Below are 17,360 nucleotides of genomic sequence, written 5' to 3'. Positions count from 1 at the left end.
CAGCCCAGGCAGCGGGACTAGACGACCTTGCCCAGGTCCTTTGTGGTCCTGCATTTCTTCTCTATACCTCGGCTGCATGGGAGATCAGGCACGTCTTTGTGATTCTACGTTATTTCTGTTGGCCCGCGTTATCCGAGCACCGCCCGCCCTTTGGCTCATGGGAGCTGCTGGCGCCTACATAAGGGACATGGGCGAGCGCGTCAGTGCTCACGCCGGTCGGCCCACATGAACAGGCGCAGACCTCTCCCCGGCCCTTCCGCCCAGCAGCGCTGGTCTTCCTCGCACCTACCACAAACCTCCCCGGCGGCTGGACAAGCCGCGCTTCTTACCGCGCGAACCGGGGAGCCCCACGCCGCTGCACGATCCCCTCGCGCCTTCCAGGGTCCCGCCCCGGCCTCCCTCGCTCCGCGCCCTTTTGGTCTGCGCCCGCACCTGGCGGCGGAGGCGAGGGGCGACACCCCGCGGCCTGAGCACACGCGTCCAGCCGTTGGGGTGCGCGCAGCCAGCCGGAGAGCCCCGCCCCAGCGCGGCTGCACGCGGAGCCGTTAGAACACAGCGCGGACTAGAGGGCGGGGCCTCACTATCCAGTCGGGCTGAGGGGCCCCCTGCCCGCCGCGCGACCCCCAGACGTGGCGCTGCGAGCGGAGGTGGGTGCGGGACGCTAGGCGCAGGCCCTTGTTGAGGGTATCCTGGCAACAGCGCGGCCAATGGGCGCGGCGCCATGTCGGGGCCGGGCGGGGGGTGCGGGCGGATTAACCCTGCGGGGCCCGGGCGGAACCGGGCTGCAGGGCGGAGCGGCGGCGGCTGGACTCGACCGGAGTCGGCGCCCGCCCCCAAGCGACAGTAGCAGCAGGTGGTGCCATGCGGGTGAGTTGAGCCTGATCCCGGCCACTGGCTGCTCGGGTTGAGACGCTGGGCCTCTGCGTCGGCCGGTTCGTCTGAGCCGCCGGCGGGGCCAACTGGCTCCCCGAACCGCCGGGCGGCGCGGCAGGGGGCGGGAGCACACGGGCGGGGGGATGGTCTCGCGCACAGGGAGCAGGAGTTGAGAGCGGGGGTGGGGAACACTCGCGTGCACACGTGGGAGGGGCCCGCTGGCGGGGGACTGTGGGGATGCTCACGCACACTGGATGGGGGGGATTGGCGAAGGCTGCGCGTGCACGTACGTGGGCAGCGGCGCTGGAACAACTTCTGTAGGGTGTGTGCTGAGGGCCAGTGAGTGTGCACCCATTGGATATAATGGAAGCCGCTTCAAGCCGGGGGCTGCCACCCCTCGTTGCAGCACTTAGGCACACTGGGGTGGGGGGGGGGGATTCGCAGATGGGGAGGGTTGGTTGGTTTGCTCTGATGTATATCTACTGGCTTCCAGTTTTGGTTGGATGTATTCCTGGCAATTGCACCATGAGACATAATTTTTAATTAAACATTAATTTCCGGAGAGGTTCATTGTGTGCAAATGGCTGAGGCAATGCTTGTGCATGCACGGGGGGTGGGCTAACGGTCGGGTCAGGGCGATGTTCAGGCAGGCACAGCAGGGAGTTAGCAGAGCCTCACCCGAGATGGGAGTTGGCAGATGGCAGGAGATTCTCATGCACGCACTGGGGATGGGGGTAGGGGGAATTGGCAGACATTTGAGGAAATGTTCTTGCACATGTGTGGGCGGGGGTGAATGGCAGGCTGTATGGGATGTACTGAGGAGTTGGAGAGTGGGAGGAGGCACTCATGCATGCACGTGCATGGGGTAAATTACAGATGGTGAAGATGGAGATCTGCATGTATACATACAGAAGAAATTGTAGGTGGTGGGGGTTAATACGATGCGCACCTGTACACATGGGGGAGATTGTAGATGTTAAGGGGCTGTGCTGATGTACATGGGTAGGTAATATGTGGTGGTGGTGACATGGAGGACTTTCAATTAGTGCAGAGTGCTCTTGTATTCACAGGTGAATTTGCAGTGTTAAGGGGAAGCTTGCATGTACTGACAGTTTGGGGGGATGCATGTGCATGAGCGGGAGGTGAAATTTGCAAGTGGTGTGGGGAGAATTTGCAAACATTTGTGTTTGTACTTCTGGCAGTTCGCTGGTGGTGGGGATGCATGTGGTGGGGGGACACACTTGGAGAGTTTTCAGGCATTTGGGGGTACATGGTTTGTGGTGGGGGAGGGCCCTGTTAGGGATGTTAAAGGTTAACTGGTTAACTATGAGCAGGGAATTGCTTTGGTTCGGCAGGGACTCCATGGGTGGAAGCACTCTAGCTGTGCGGGAGAAGCCCTATGCATGAAGGGAGGGGAGGGATGGTTGGAAGGCTGCTCCATCCAGGCTGGAATAGCCCAGCTGCCATGGACAGGGCTGTCCATCCAGGCTGGATGCCCTTGCCTGCTGCGTGCCAGAACCAGGGCTGCTTTGGTTGAGCTGGAGCTCCTCCACCCCTGGTACTCCTGGGCTGGGCTGTCGCAGACCAGGGCTTCTCCAGCTGTATGGGGGTGCCCAAACTCATGGCAGGGATGTCACACTGGGTTCCTTCTGCACTGTGAGCTGGGGCTCTCCAGCCCAACTGGAACAGGCCTATCCATGGCTGGGGGCTGTTCCAGTCACCCTCTTCACCAACCCATTTAATCGGTTAACCAGTTTAACCAGTTAAATGGGATTTTACATCGATAGGTCCTACAGATTGTGTGCAAACACGTATTCTAATTTCTTTGGGAATTACGCTATGTCTGCCCTCGTAACTGAAGGCCAAAAACGTTCAGAAGTGTTAACCATCCCTCCACCCTGCCCTGAAAGACACAAGTTTTTTCTGGTGGAAACAGCAACAAAGCAAACGCTGCTTGTTGGGGATGGGCATGTTTTGTTGGCAGAAGACCTGACAAACAGTGGCTATGGTGTCTTACTTTTAATAACACAACTGTGTCACTAAAAGCTGCATAGTGTACACAAAGTCTTAGGCTAATATCTGTGTGGGCAACTGAACTGCTTAATCTCCTACCATTAGTGCTGAGGGTGCCAGTGTAGCATCTATTCTTGAATCTCTCTCTCCCTCTTCAGAGATTGGTATGAAGAAGAGGAAGGCAGGCATGTGTGTGATTTGAACTGTGGGTTTTCCTGGCTATTACATGTTTTATAACTAAGTAAGTGTTCCCAGCCTTTGTATCCTTCTTTGTCAGTTGTATTTGGAAGAATGGTGGAGTGGAAAACATATATTCTGTGGTGTCAGATTTCTCCAGGGCAACATTTTGTTGTTTTTTGCTGTCGGATTCTAGCTAAGCCGACTGTCAGTGATGATCTTGGATATCCTGACATGCACTCCCTGTCAGATTCAGGATAATCTGTAGAGAGGATGCTATCCTGGATTAATCAGTCTTTGTGCAGTTTTTAGGTTCCTAGCTGGACCCCTGCTGTCAGGTCCAACGTGGTTTTGAGCTCTGTGAAGCTGAAACTAGTAGATGCTTCTAGACTAGTGGAGGTTGTATGTCTGTTGTAAGGGGGCTGTGAATTTGCAAAATTGTTTCAAGTTTTGCTGCTAAATTGGTTTAACGTGGGAAATCAGGAGAAGTAGGAGGTAAGAGGCAATGATGTTTATATTATATTTTCTTGATCCCTATGTGGTCTTTTAAAAATAATTGTTGTTTAGTCAGGTTTTTCCTTTTTTATAACAAGATACAGAGTAAGTTGATTAAGATCAAATTAAAATATAAGATTATTTTAATATTATCTATGTTTGTATATCTTTAATCATTAGGAGCACTTTGCAGTTACCAAACTAACATGTAAATGTAAGTAATTTGGAAAGTGTATGAGGGCTAAATGGAAAAGCAGCTATACTAAAACCTTTTGTAGGTCATTAAAAGGAAGTATAATGTAAGACAAATGTTCTGCTCTGTAAATGTTTGAATACGGAGAAGAAGGAACTTTAGGTACTCAAGACAAAAGAATACTTAGTGTCTGGATTTTGTCATGGTCAAATGTGGCACTGAGGATCAGGTAAAAGTCAGAGAAAAGATTGACTAAATATATCAAATTACCAATACCATAAAAGCCGTTTGTAAACTATTCAAAATGCTAAAACGGCCAGCAAGTCTGGCTTAATAGGACCAGAAAGAGATACTTAATAGGGAGATGGGCAGTGCTTGCATACTAGAGGTATGCTAATGTGGAAGTGGATTGCATATGTTAAAGGCAGGATGGGAATTTGGTAGCTGGATGGACTATTTCTCTGGTGGTCGAGTGAAAAGCAAAGATCTGTCATCTCTAAAGGCAGAAGTCACGGTTGAGTCTTGGTACAGTAGATGATACTTTATGAAAAGAGTACTCAGTGTATGTAGTAAAGGCTGGATGTGGTGCGTAATTTTGCAACTCAGCTTTTAATATTATTTGTAGTGTAAAGAGCTAAGAATGTGACAACGCAATTGTCGATCATTCAGGCATGTGAGTATCTTTTACTAGATTGAAGTGTGTATATTTCTGTATGATTGTTGGTAGGTAAGCGATCAACTTCAAATAAACATTTTACTTGCTAAATTGCAAGTCATCTTCAAATGTAAGTGAAATTGAGAAACACAGAAAGATCATAAGACTGAACCTACTGTGTCAGACCATTGGTCCATCTAGGTCAGTGTCCTGTCTTCTGGCAGTGTCCTGTGTCCGCTTTAGAGTGAATGAACAGAACATGGCAATTTATCCAGTGATCCATCCTTTGTTATCTAGTCCCAACTTCTGGCAGTCATATGTTTAGTTAAACCCAGAACATGGGTTTCTGATCTTCCTGGATAATAGCTATTGATGGTCTCCATGAAATAACAGAAGTCTTTATTTTAAATGCATTTATAGTATTCACATTCACCAACTTCTCCTGGCAATGAGCTCCACAGGTCACGTGTGGAAATTCTTTGTGTGTTTTAAAGCTGCTGTCTGTTAAATTCGTTGATTGATCCCTGGTTCTTGTATTTTGTGAAGGGGTAAATAACAGGTCTATCTTTACTTTCTCCTCATGATTCTTGATTTTTATAGACCTCTGTCATATCCCCCATAGTCTGTTTTCTGTGTGGAGCTGTCCCAGGATTGCTAGTATCGCCTCATGGAAGAGTTGTTCTATACCCCAAATAATTTTTGGTGCCCTTCTCTGTACTTTTTCCCAATTCTAAAATATCTTTTTTTGAGCTTGGGCGACCAGAAGTGCATGCATTATTCAAAATGTGGACATACCATGGATTTATATTGTGGCATTATAGTAGGGGTACCCAGTCCCCAAAAAGGGGCTTTCTGGCATGAGCATGATATACAGATGCATTGAGTGAAGTCTGCTGTATTGCAGGCTGAAAAAGTCATGATTTGCCCTTTTCAAATTAATTTTGAGCATCTTATTTGATACATACAACTCCTTATTTAAAAAATACTCAGAATGCAGAAAAATGTTGGCAAAATATGATCCATGCATATTTCTCTGATAGATTTAACTGACAGCACTAAACTAGGTTAAATAGTTACAAATTATTAAATTAGGGGTTATGAAATTTAGGGGTCCATTTTTGACCATCAAGTAGTAACTTTTTATTGAAACTATAATGAAAATACTTTTAAAGTAGGAAAACAAAAGTAGTCAAGTAGCACTTTAAAGACTAACAAAATGATATATTAGGTGGGCTTTCGTGGGACAGACCCACTCCTTCAGACCGTAGCCATACCAGAACAGACTCAATATTTCAGGCACAGAGAACCAAAAATAGTAATCAAGGTTGATGAATCAGAAAAAGATTATCAAGGTGAGCAAATCAGAGAGTAGAGGGGCAGAAGGGTGGTGGTGGGGGAGTCAAGAATTAGATTAAGCCAAGTGTGCAAAAGAGCCCCTATAGTGACTCAGAAAATTCCCATCCTGGTTCAAACCACATGTTAATGTGTCAAATTTGAATACAGAAGAGAGTTCAGCAGCCTCTCTTTCAAGGCTGTTATGAAAATTCCTCTTCAGTAAGACACAGACTTTTAAGTCATTAACAGAGTGGCCCACTCCACTAAAATGCTGGCTGACCGATTTGTGGATCAGGAGTGTTTTTGTCTATTTTGTGCCCATTAACTCTGTGTCTAAGAGAGTTTGAAGTCTGTCCGATATACGAAGCATCTGGGCATTGTTGGCACATGATGGCATATATGATGTTAGTTGAGGAACACGAGACTGTGCTTAAATTATTAAAACCTGCAGTAAAATAATAGGCAGCTGTCAGATATCAAGGTGGACAAACTTGGATTTAAAAAAGTAAAAGAAGTTTCTTATGATATTTTGAGGGCAAAGCATAAAGCTGTAATTTCATGACTTCTGTATGACCTATATTTCCGTAGCATGGTATGTTTTTGTTTCATCTGGATTTCAGCCATCTGTAGAGGGGATTACTAGGCAAATGTAAAAGCTTTAAGCAGCTTTACCACTCCTTTTGGAATTTAATCGTAGCAGAAGGAATACTGTTGTGTTTTTAAGTAAATGTTGACTTTTTTTGTTCTGTCCTCTGAGAAGCTTGTGGTGTATTTTCCATGAGGCAACTGCAAAATGTAGTAAATATTTGGGGAGTGCCTGTTTATATTTTTGATACTTTTTGGCTGGTTGAAGTTGAGAGTTTTTTCTTTTTTCTTAGAGTAGTTTTGACATCGGGGGAGCCTTCCGAGAGAAATAATTTTGCAGTGGAATTTTGTGAATAGCTTTATATTTTATTTTATTCTTGTGTAACTGCCCCTTTAGTGTAATGTGATTACACTGCAATACGCAAGAACCTTTCTGATCTGGCGACATCTGTGGTCTGGTGGGCCACAGATGTTGCTTGACCAGAGAGCCCCAGTGGCTGGGAGCAGGGGCCAATGGGAGCGCCTGGGAGAACCCAGATGCTGTCAGCAGAGGGGGCACAATTGGCTTCTCCTTGTTTGGCAAACTGTCTCTTTTGGGATTGGTCAAGTCTGAAGGGTAATGGACAATGGAGGTCCTAGTGTACTATAAGAAGCAGTTGTCTTCTGACAACAATTTGCCTGAACTTGTTCTTAAAATGCAATTGAATAAAGTAGTAGTTTACATAAGTTCAAACTTGTCATTTAAAATCAGCGTGCTTCAAATATTAGCCTTATGTTGTGTATGGTGAGATTTGTAATCTAGCTATGAATTTTAAATTGTACCACAAATTAAAATAATAAAACTAATTTATGACCATAGAACTGATTTCCATTTTTAATTCATTATTGAATAAAAGAACATAAAATCTCCATATGCAGCCTGACCAATAGTCCAACTAGCTCAGTAGCCTTTCTTCTTGTAATGGCCAATGCCAGATGCTTCAGAGGGCAATTTGTCAAGTGAACCATCTGCTGTGGCATTTAGAGGGTAGGGCAGGGATTCTCAAACTTTGTGACACTGCGACCCCCTAAAATGCTAAATGAATTTGTGTGGACCCCCCCCCACTGCTCTACGAGTAAAGCTATCATTTTATTGGGATTAGGATTGGGCAAGAAATAAATATGCCAATAACTTTTGATTATGGCCCTGGCTATACCTATTCTCCCCTAGCCCTGCTCACCACCTGTGCATGGCTCCGGCTCACCCCCTACCCTTGCCTCTGGCTCCTACTCACCACCCCTCAGGCACAGCTCTGGCTCAGCTCTGCCCCTTGCCCTCCTGCAGCCCTAACCCATCTTAGGCTAACCCCCCAGACCACCACCAGGCTTAACACTCCCCAGTTGCCTCCCCAGCCCAGGACTAACCTTTCTGCTGCTTCCCCGGCTGCAGAACATGCATTCCACCAGGGAAAAAGCCAGACCCTGACTTACACATTTTTTGCAAGAGAAAAACCGAATCCAGTTGTGACCGCCCTCTACTCTGCTCATGACTCCCCTGGGGGGTCGGGACCCACAGTTTGAGAAATGTGGGGCTAGAGACACAAAGACCATGGGATTACAACCCTGACCATTTTGCTTAATGACCATTGATGCGTCATGAACTGATGAAATTCTTTTTTGAACTCACTTACAGTTTTGGCCTTCACAAAATGGCAGTGAGTTTCAAAGGTTGACAGTGCTTTATGTAAAGAAGTACTTCCATGTGTTTCTCTTAAACTTTTTGCCTATTCATTTCATTGAGTGACTTCTGGTTCTTGTGTTTTGTAGTGGAGTAAATAATGCATCCCTTATTCACTTCTTTACATCATTCATAATTTTATAGGTCTCTCATATTGCCCCTTAGCCATCTTCTTTTCAAGCTAAGTTCCAGCCTTTGAAATCTCTCCTCATTGAAGTGTTCCATACCTTTCATCGTTTTTGTTGCCCTTCTCTACCCTTTCCAATTCTAATGGAGTTTTTTGAGATTGATGACCAGAAGTGCATGCAGTATTCAAGTTGAGGGCATACCAGGGATTTAGATAGTGGTTTTATGCTATTTTGTTATGTCTTTTCTTAATGATTCCTAATATTTTATTAGGAATGCATTAGCAAACAAGAATGCCTGCCCTGTAACCCCAAGGCTGTGTCTACGCGACTAAATACGGCTGAATTCATTGATGTCAACTTTTTACCACTAGATTTTATAGTCAAAGATGAATGTCCACAAATGTCGAGAAAATCAATTTAGTTTGTCTCCATTGCCTTACGTAGGTTTGACTGCATCGTGTGTCTTTAAATGCTGTCGCTCACAGCTCAGACAGCAAATAGATATACGTATCTCAGAACTGGAAGGAGCCTCAAGAGGTCATCGAGTCCAGTCCCTTGCACTCACAGCAGGACCTATCAACATCCCTGACATTTTTATTTTTTTTAAATCTAACCTGCCCCAGATCCTTGAAAGACCCCCTCAAGGATTGAATTCACAACCCTGGGTTTAGAAGGCCAATGCGCTTACCACTGAGAGATCTCCCATAGATGCAGGTTGAACCTCTCTAGGCTGGCATTCTCTCATCCAGCAATGGCCATAATCCAGCATGATTTTAGTTAGCTGGACTACCACTTATCATGGGTGTAGCAAAGTTTCCTGTGGTCCCATAAAATTTTGTTTACAGCCACTGGTCCTGGCTCTCAGTGTTCTGTGCTGTTATTTATCTATAATTTATGCCTAAATGTCTTCTAAGAGCCCAGCAACCAGTGAAAGTGTTGGTGATGCTGCTAGAAAATATGGACCTCCAGTGGTCCAGCAAATTCTCTCGTTAGGCACCAGTCAGATCCCAAGGGTGCTGGACTACAGAAATTCAACCTGTATTCAATTCCTGTGCTGTGCAGCTCTGGTTCAGCACTCTGACCTCAGCAGCCTGCTTTATCACTGCAGCCCAAACAGCCTTGGCTACTAGTTTCTAGGTGACCACAACACAGTTCAAAATTTCCTCCAGCCCTCTGTCTCACTATGTCCATCCTAGTCTCTGGAACATTCAGAGTTGTAATAAGATCCACTGCTCCTGTAAAGAGAGAGAAGCACGTAGCTTGTTACTTTTAACTGGTGTTCATGATCAGAGTAATGCAGACATTGCAATAGATTAAAAGTAAGAATAGGCTTGTTTGATCAAAAAGAAGTTACATGAATTTAAGTACCGGGGTAAAGAGAAAATGGATAAAGGCAAATAAAATTAAAAATGTGTTTTCTGGTGTCTCAGATCAAACTTACGCTACAGTATGACTACTTTCCAGCTGCAGCAGACTTTCAGTCAGGACCTTCCAGAGAAGTACAAGATGCTGGTTTCCCTTGTTTTCATAGGTGAAAAATAAGTTAGGAGTTCTCTGCTTCTCTCATAATCAGGCAAGCCTTTGACAAGTATCTTTTTTAATGTTCACTGACCTTGCTTCAAGAGGGAGGATTACTTCTTGCTGTTCTTCCCTTCCTGTGGACTTCCTATCCCTCTTTTGGTCTGTATATAAATAGGAATTCTGTTTTGATTCCATAGTGCTTACTTTACATTGGAGCTCGGTAGGTATCCATTCTCTTGTCTGGGGGAAATCCTGTTTCTCCCTGTGTTTGGTCACAGACTTGAAAGCATGGTGTTTTGAGTATTCCTCATAAAGTGATAGTCATCACCAGTAGTCATGGGCTTTTATAAAAGATGTTACTCAGTATACAAAATTGCTAATTATAAAAGTGTGCTATCAGTAGAGTAAATTGCTTATTTGAGGTTCAGATTCCCACTAGAGGCTCTTCCCCCACAGTGGCTTTGTTTGCTTTTTATGTAAATATGACTTCATTGTCTGCCTCATGGCCATGCTGGATGGATACACACAAATTCCGCTGTCTAGGGCAGGCTGCTTGCTTGCCAAACACATTTTAAAAACAAAAATCTAGACATATCCATTATGCTCTGTACACTCCTCATGTGTATCATGCAAGAATATCAGTGATCAGGATCAGCTGATAGTTTCTCACTCACGAAAGCCAGGTTCTGAGGAGGCTTACCATTTTAGGGGGGATATGAGTCCCTGTCCTTACCCGTTTTTTGTGAGATGAGCTCTGGGAGTCTCTGGCCCATTTATGGGGATGTGAGTTTCTTCCTTGCCCCTCGGCGTAAGCCAGGTTCTGGGGGCATGATTTTACCTTTCTCTGGTTGTCTGAGGTTTTCTATTTCCTCTGTTCCAAGTGAATGAGGATCTGAGGAAGCGCCCCTTTGATAAGGAGTTTAGAAAACACATGCTCGGAGCATGCACCAAGAACACACAGCTGACATGAGGGTTCTATAACTATATTAAGAACAAGTGAAAGGCAAAGCGAATAATAGGCCCAGTAAGTGGAGGAGAGCTAGTAGGATAAAACATCGTGCCCATTTTGCCTCAGTCTTCAGTAAAAAGGTTAATGGTGAGCATATTGTCAGCACAATTAATATTAACAAGAAGAGGGAAGAGTAAAAGCCCAAACAGGGAAAGACAAGTTTAAAGAATGTTGAGTTAAGTTACATGAATTCAAGTTGGCAGGGTCCTTTCAGGAATTAGCTAGATTTTGGAACGGTTAGCAGTTATTCTTAAAAACTCATGGATGAGTGAAGAAGACCAAATATCTCTTCAAAAAGGTGAACAACAAGGACCTGGAGAATTATAGATCCCTTAGCCTCAACTTCGATACTGGCAAAGATACTAGCAGAGATGATTAAACTATTAATTTATAAGTATTTGGAGGATTATTGGACTGTCAGTATAGCACAGATTTGTCAAGAACAAATCATGCCACATTAACCTAATTTTCTCTTTTGACTGCATTACTGGCCTAGTCAGTGCAGGGGAATCTGTCAAATGCTGTATCTTGATTTTAGTGAGGCTTTCAATGTAGTGCAATGTGATGTGTCATAAGCAAACTAGGCAAGTGTGGTGTAGGTGGAATTACTGTAGGTGGGTACAAAACTGCTTTTAGAATGGAAGGAGCTATCTAGTGGGGTGCCATGTGGTCTGTCCTGTGTCCAGTACCCTTTGGTGTTTTTATTAATGATTTGGATAATGGAGAAGAGAATACATTTGTAAAATCTGAGGATTACATCAAGCTGGGGGGAGGGGGAATTGCTTGGATTTTTGAGGACAGGATTAGAATTAAAATAGAAGACACAGACTAATTGGTCTGAAATCTACATGGTAAAATTAAAGAGATACATGTGCAAAGTACTTTAAAAAGGAAAAAGCAAATGCACAACTACAAATTGTAGAATAATTGGCTGGGTGGCAATTCTGCTGAAAGGGATTGATTGGTTCTAGTGGATCACAAACAGCATACTGCAATTGTGAAAAAGGCTAATACCCTTCTGCAGTATAGTAACGGGAGTGTTATGCATAAGACTTGGAAAGTAATTGTCCCACTGTGCTTATGGAGGTATCAACTGCAGAGCTGTGTCCAGGTTTTGGTGCCATATTTTAGGATTGCTGTGGGCAAACTGGAGGGCAAAGAAAACCATAAAAGCTTTAGAAAACCTGATCTCTGAAAAAGTCGTAAAGAAGATTGAAGAGGTGCTTGGTAATTATCTTCTATTGCTTTAAGTGCTGTTATAAAGAGGGCTGTTGTCAATTATTTTGCATGGAAGGAACAGAAAATGTATTTAGTAGAGGACCACAAGGCTACACTTTGGTGCAAACAACTTCATTAAAAAGAAAAATTAGGTAAACCAACATGCATGCAATTACTACTTATACAGCACTACAGTTATACTTAAATTGTTTCATCTTTGAATGTATGAATGGATGATCAGTCCACCAACAGCAGAGTAAAGTACAGCTTTATAATCCTGGAACCTAATGGTATCCTTTGGAGGTTAATTGGAGTTGTCCTGCATTTTAGCAAAGCTGCTCCTTTTACAATCCATTACTATATTAATTAACATTAATTATTATTATTACTATCGCTTCTTATTCTAATTATGCTTCTATCACCTCATTATGTCTTTATATTACCCATTATTTAACATCTGCACCAATGTGGTTCCCATGCTATCAATTTTGTTCGTATTTTAATAAAACATTCTCAGTTCTTAAGACTTGTTCAGCCAGTTAACCTGGGTCATGTTCCTGGTGACTTTTACTTTCCAGTGATGCTCTTCCTTCAGCTGGCAGCAGGGCTGGGAGCAGTGCAGCTGTATGGCTGGGAGAAGCTCCTGGCACAGAACTCTGGCTTCTGGAAGTGGTGGCACATTCCTCTCGTTTGGCTACAGCATCTCCTGGGAGCACAGCTCTGTGGCATAGCCGATGCCAATGTCTGTCTTTGGGTAGATACTTCTAACAGTGCACGGCTCTGTGTCATTTCTGGAAAGGTCCAACAAGCCCTGTTGCCCACGGAGGTGGTAGACATGTGGCTCTACACACTGCTTCTCTCTGCTGGCGCTGCCTTGTTAGCTCCCATTGGTCACAGTTTCTATTCCTGGCCCTCAGGAACTACAGCAGGGTGGTGCTTGCAGGCTGGAGCAGCATGCCTTTTGCCACCACATACATGGGGCCATGCTGGCTGCTTCTGGGAGCCATGTGGGGCTGGGCAGGCAAGGATCCTGTTGAATGTCGATTTGTGATTGATTGTGATGCTTTCCAGAATCGATCCAATCGATCGTGATTGACTGGCTGGTAACAATATGTGCAGGAGGGGAAAGGAGCACTAAGGGGAATTACATAGCAATTTTGTGGCCTAAAGGAAAGAGTACGGAAGTGGTAGTATTCCTACCTCTGCCCCGCTGGCATGTTGGTTACTGTGAGTGAGTCATTTCTCTTCTATGCCCCTGTTTATGGCATTATTTCTGCTTTACAGATGGAAAAGTTACTTTAGATCTGCTGGTGAAAAGCCCTTTATAAAAGATACGGCTTCCATTATTATCTACCCACAGTACCCTATTAACTGCTAACCTAGCTCATTCCATAACTACGCCACCTTGACCAACCATGTTTATCTATTGCTTTTGTATTTAATTCTGGGGCTATTGTGAGCTGCATAGTCCTAGAAGAGCATAACTGCCCAGGAAAATCATAGATGTAAAATATGGTATCTGGGTCGAAGTCTGTTGATGGCTTTGAAGATCCAGATCAAGGTCTTGAACTGGCGGTGGAAACCAATTAAAGGATGCGAACACATGACTAGTGTGCTCGTGGTGTACGCTGCTGTGCGTTTTGCGTTTGTCTCCAAATCCAGTTAAAAGATGAAAATGTACAACGAAGATCACTCTAGAGGGAAAACATTGGTCATATTCATGGATGGTTACTTTTTGGAAACGAGCTCTGGAGCTTTTGGAGACTTTTTGAAGCTCTCCTGATGCCGCACAACTGTTTAAGATTCCTTTTCCTGGTCATTTAGGACTTTTAGGACCTTGAGGTTGGATGCCCTTTAATGGGTCTTCAGATAGTTGTGTTTTAATCTGGTTTATTAAACACTTCTGGTGTTCTTTCAAAGACACAAGGATCTGACCTCTCTTCAGGCAGGGTGAGAAAAAATACTGGATTCTCAGGACTTCAGTGTACCACTCCTTTTGTATTCCCACATCTTCCTTCTGGCACCCTCCTGCATTCTGAAACGCAGGAACAGGAACTCTTAGATGTTCCTTTCTTCTCATCCCACTGGGTTAGGAAGACCCAGGAAATCTATCAGCACAGATGCAAGCAATAGTAAGAGAATGATTTCTATGCCACATGTGGCAGAAGCTGAGTCCATTTGGCCACCATCAAAAAAGCACATTAGCTTATTCGTGCATGGTGTGACACCATCTAATAGTGATAATTTTGACACCCTAACTTTGTCTTTTATTTTTAAGAAAATGTAAAATTTTTGTCTAATGATCCTCCACTGCAGTATATTTTATTGGACCAACCTCTGTTGCTGAAAGATGCTGGCAGACTACACAGATCTTTTCTTTATCTCACATAGAAGATTTTGTAATGTCCTTTAATTATAAGGTTTGGACGCTGCTTTTGATAAGGGCCAGGTCCAGTGCTATTTCCATTTATATTGAAGTTTTACTATTTAGATTGAGGAGCCTTGGTATCAAGGAGGTACAAGTTCTACGTTGCGGTTTTACACTAGGACTCTGGAGAAACTCTTGGGCTATGTCTACAATTGCCCCCTCCTTCGAAGGGGGCATAGTAGTCAGGGTAATGGGAGATTACTAATGAAATGCTGCGATGCATATGCAGCACCTTATTAGGCAAATTCTTCCCCATGGCAACTTCAAAGTGTCAAACTTCGAAGTGCTGGCATGCGTGTAGCCACGGGCACTTCAAAGTGCCCCAAAATTTTGGGGAGTAAAGGTAGTTCAAAGTAGTGCGGGCACTTCAGAGTGCCCCCAGCCACACAGCATGCCAGTACTTCCAAGTTTGACATGGCACTTCATTAGTAATCTCCCATCACCCTGATTACCGGGCAAGTGTAGGCATAGCCTTCGGTATGTAAAAATCTGCCTGGAAGGGTTCTGGATGGTATGATCTCATCTCTCATAGTGGGATTTTGGCATTTTAAGGAATCTGGGCCAGGTATTTCCCTTATGTCCCTTAAAGTTGAGGACTTAAATACTTTGAGGAAGGTCCCTACGTACGAAGACAGAGGGCTATAGTTGGAATGGCAGTAATTAGAAAATGTCTGTAGTTTGATTTGCGTTTTCTCTTTTATTAACAGGACTGCAATGGGTAATGCTCCTTCTGTGAATTGATGGATCCAACAGAAGCTAAATTAACATGTAAGAGTTCTTTTTCATGTAGTCTTTGTAGTGTGCTTGATCTTTAGTTTGATAAGAAATGCAGTTGATTTTGGTGGGAGAAAGGAAAGGAAGACCCTCGTCTTAAAGACTCAGCTCCTGAAATAATGGGGGTTACAGGAGGACCTTCGCTTGCATCAAAAGCTTCTAATCCTTTTGGTTTCAGAGAAAAACTGAAAATAGGAACACCAACAACTTAATAAACAGAAGATAAGAAGATCCAGTTCTTTTAAGTCTCTTGACTTTTTTCGGGCTGGCTCATGTGTTGTGGTTTTTTTTTTTTGTTTCATATATATCTGGTTCAGGGCAGTCCAGAGACAGGAATGGAGCCTCAGGTGGCCCCCTGCCCTTCTTCTGCTCTGCCCCCAGCATGTCCCCTTACCCTTTCCCTCAACATCAGGGCCGGGAATTACCTGGGGATGGGGGTTGTGCAGCAGCAGGGAGTCGCCTCTTGTGCCCCACCCAGCATGTGGGTGGTGGTGGCGGCAGCAGCAGCCTGCTCTGCTGCTCTCCCAGCCCACCGCACATATCTCCTCCACAGCAGGCCAGGACGGCAGCAGAGCAGGCTGTTGCTCCTGCTGCCTGCATTGTGAACATGGGGAGGGAATGGAAGGTGACCCCCTGGTACTGCTGCAGCCAGCCTCACTTGCAATGCCTGGCCCCAGTTTCAAGTAATCTTCTCATTCAGAGCACAGATGGGGCAGTCACTGCAAGGTCCCCAAAAGCATGGGGGTTGGCCCAGCCACTCCACCTCATCCTCTGAACTTGTTGACGCTACTGCAGTACCTCATTTTTTTCTCTTTCTTTGAAAGGCTGTCCCTACTGCTGCGCTCTCGCCCCTCAGTTTTCTGATGGATAAATTTGCATCAGAGGAAATGTGTTAATTTGCTGCAGCTACTGAGTAGTCATTCTATACATTTTTTAGGCTGGTGAACCTATGCCTGTGAAGCATTATTTCAGTAATATGTCCTATTTCCCAGCATTGAGCCTATCTTTATATGGTTGCACCACAATGCCCTAGAATTAGGTCAAAGATGAAATTTGTATAGGGAGCGATGAATGAGCCACTCTTCTCTGGTACTTTGAATTTCCTGAATAATTTTGGATTTAAATTTCAATCATAATGCTAAGTTATGTTCCCTGCCTTTCTTTTTCACATAAAACTTCAGTTTGTAATGCCTTGATATTTTTAGCATGTGCCATGCGAGGATCCCAAAACACTTTACAAATACTAATGATTTAATTGAGCCTCACAAAATCCCGTGCAGTGGTGGTATTTACCAGTTTACTTGTTATTCCCATTTTATAAAGCAGGAAGAAGAGAGAGCCCTTGTCTGAGTAACACATTAAGTCTTTTTGATATGTCAGGAAGAGAAGGCTGAGCTCCTGAGGGCTAATCCAGAACCTTAACCAAGTCTTAAATTTTGGGGAAGGAGGGTTATAGCGTGTCCCTACATGCCTCCCAAGCTGCCATTCTGAGCTCCTGAATAAAACACAAACCAAAGGGGGAAAAACCCTCTACTGCTGTTCCACATGTGGAAGATAATTCACAGGGATGTTGCAAGGATAAACTAATATCTGCTCTAATATCTGGTGATTACACACCTGAGTTACATGGAAAGACCTATAAATAAATTCTAACTCCAGCCATGTTCTAAGGATGGACTTAAGAGTCACAGCCCAGCTATGGTAAGCCTCCATGTTATGCATACATCAAACAACTAGTTTGGAAGGAGAGGTTTTAGTTGCTGTAGACAACTGAAGTCTAAGGCAGTGTTTCTCAGGTGTGGCCTTGTGCGGCCACCAGTGGCTTTTCCTGTGGCCACAGCCTCCTGGACAGCGATGGTGGAGAGGCCAAGCAGTGGCTCCTCTCCTGGGGCTTTCAGCAGTAGTTGTGCCTTGTCCCCACTCAGGTAGCCAGTGAGTTCCTCATTTTCCTAGGGCTGTGGACTCTGGTCCCCAGCTGCATGGTGGTGGGCCTGACTCCTGCCACCCCTGACAAGAGCCGGGAGGGTGCTGCCACTGACAGGAACGGGGAAACTGCTCCTTTCAGGGTGGTGACAGTCAGGCTGCCATCCCTGACAGGAGCAGTTTCCCTGCTCCTGTCAGGGGCAGCAGCCAACTGCTGCCCTTGACAGGAGTCCGAAAATTGACCAGTGCAGTAGCACCCCTCAGTTTCTCAACTCTGAGTGGCAGGGAGCTGGTGCCTGGCTCCAGACTGCCCACC

The 17,360-nt window shown here is 44.8% G+C and overlaps 1 protein-coding gene across 5 annotated transcripts in view; it reads left to right on the top strand.

The window, feature by feature from the left end:
- The first annotated feature begins 216 nt into the window (after positions 1-216).
- Positions 217-17,360, top strand: part of SSX2IP (SSX family member 2 interacting protein) — a 38,861-nt gene continuing 21,717 nt past the window's right edge. For 4 of the 5 annotated variants that reach the window (XM_075002501.1, XM_075002500.1, XM_075002498.1 and 1 more), the window contains exons 1-2: positions 217-647; positions 15,055-15,115. The gene's annotated coding sequence lies outside the window, so the exon portion shown is untranslated. Of the gene's footprint in view, positions 648-680; positions 868-15,054; positions 15,116-17,360 lie in introns of those variants that run through there. The other variant, XM_075002499.1, reaches the window with a different exon arrangement.

Source organism: Carettochelys insculpta, chromosome 9 (assembly GCF_033958435.1).
Source record: "Carettochelys insculpta isolate YL-2023 chromosome 9, ASM3395843v1, whole genome shotgun sequence".
NCBI lineage: Eukaryota > Metazoa > Chordata > Testudines > Carettochelyidae > Carettochelys > Carettochelys insculpta.
The sequence above is the reverse complement of the archived record's forward strand: the minus strand, read 5'-3'. Positions and strand labels throughout refer to the sequence as shown.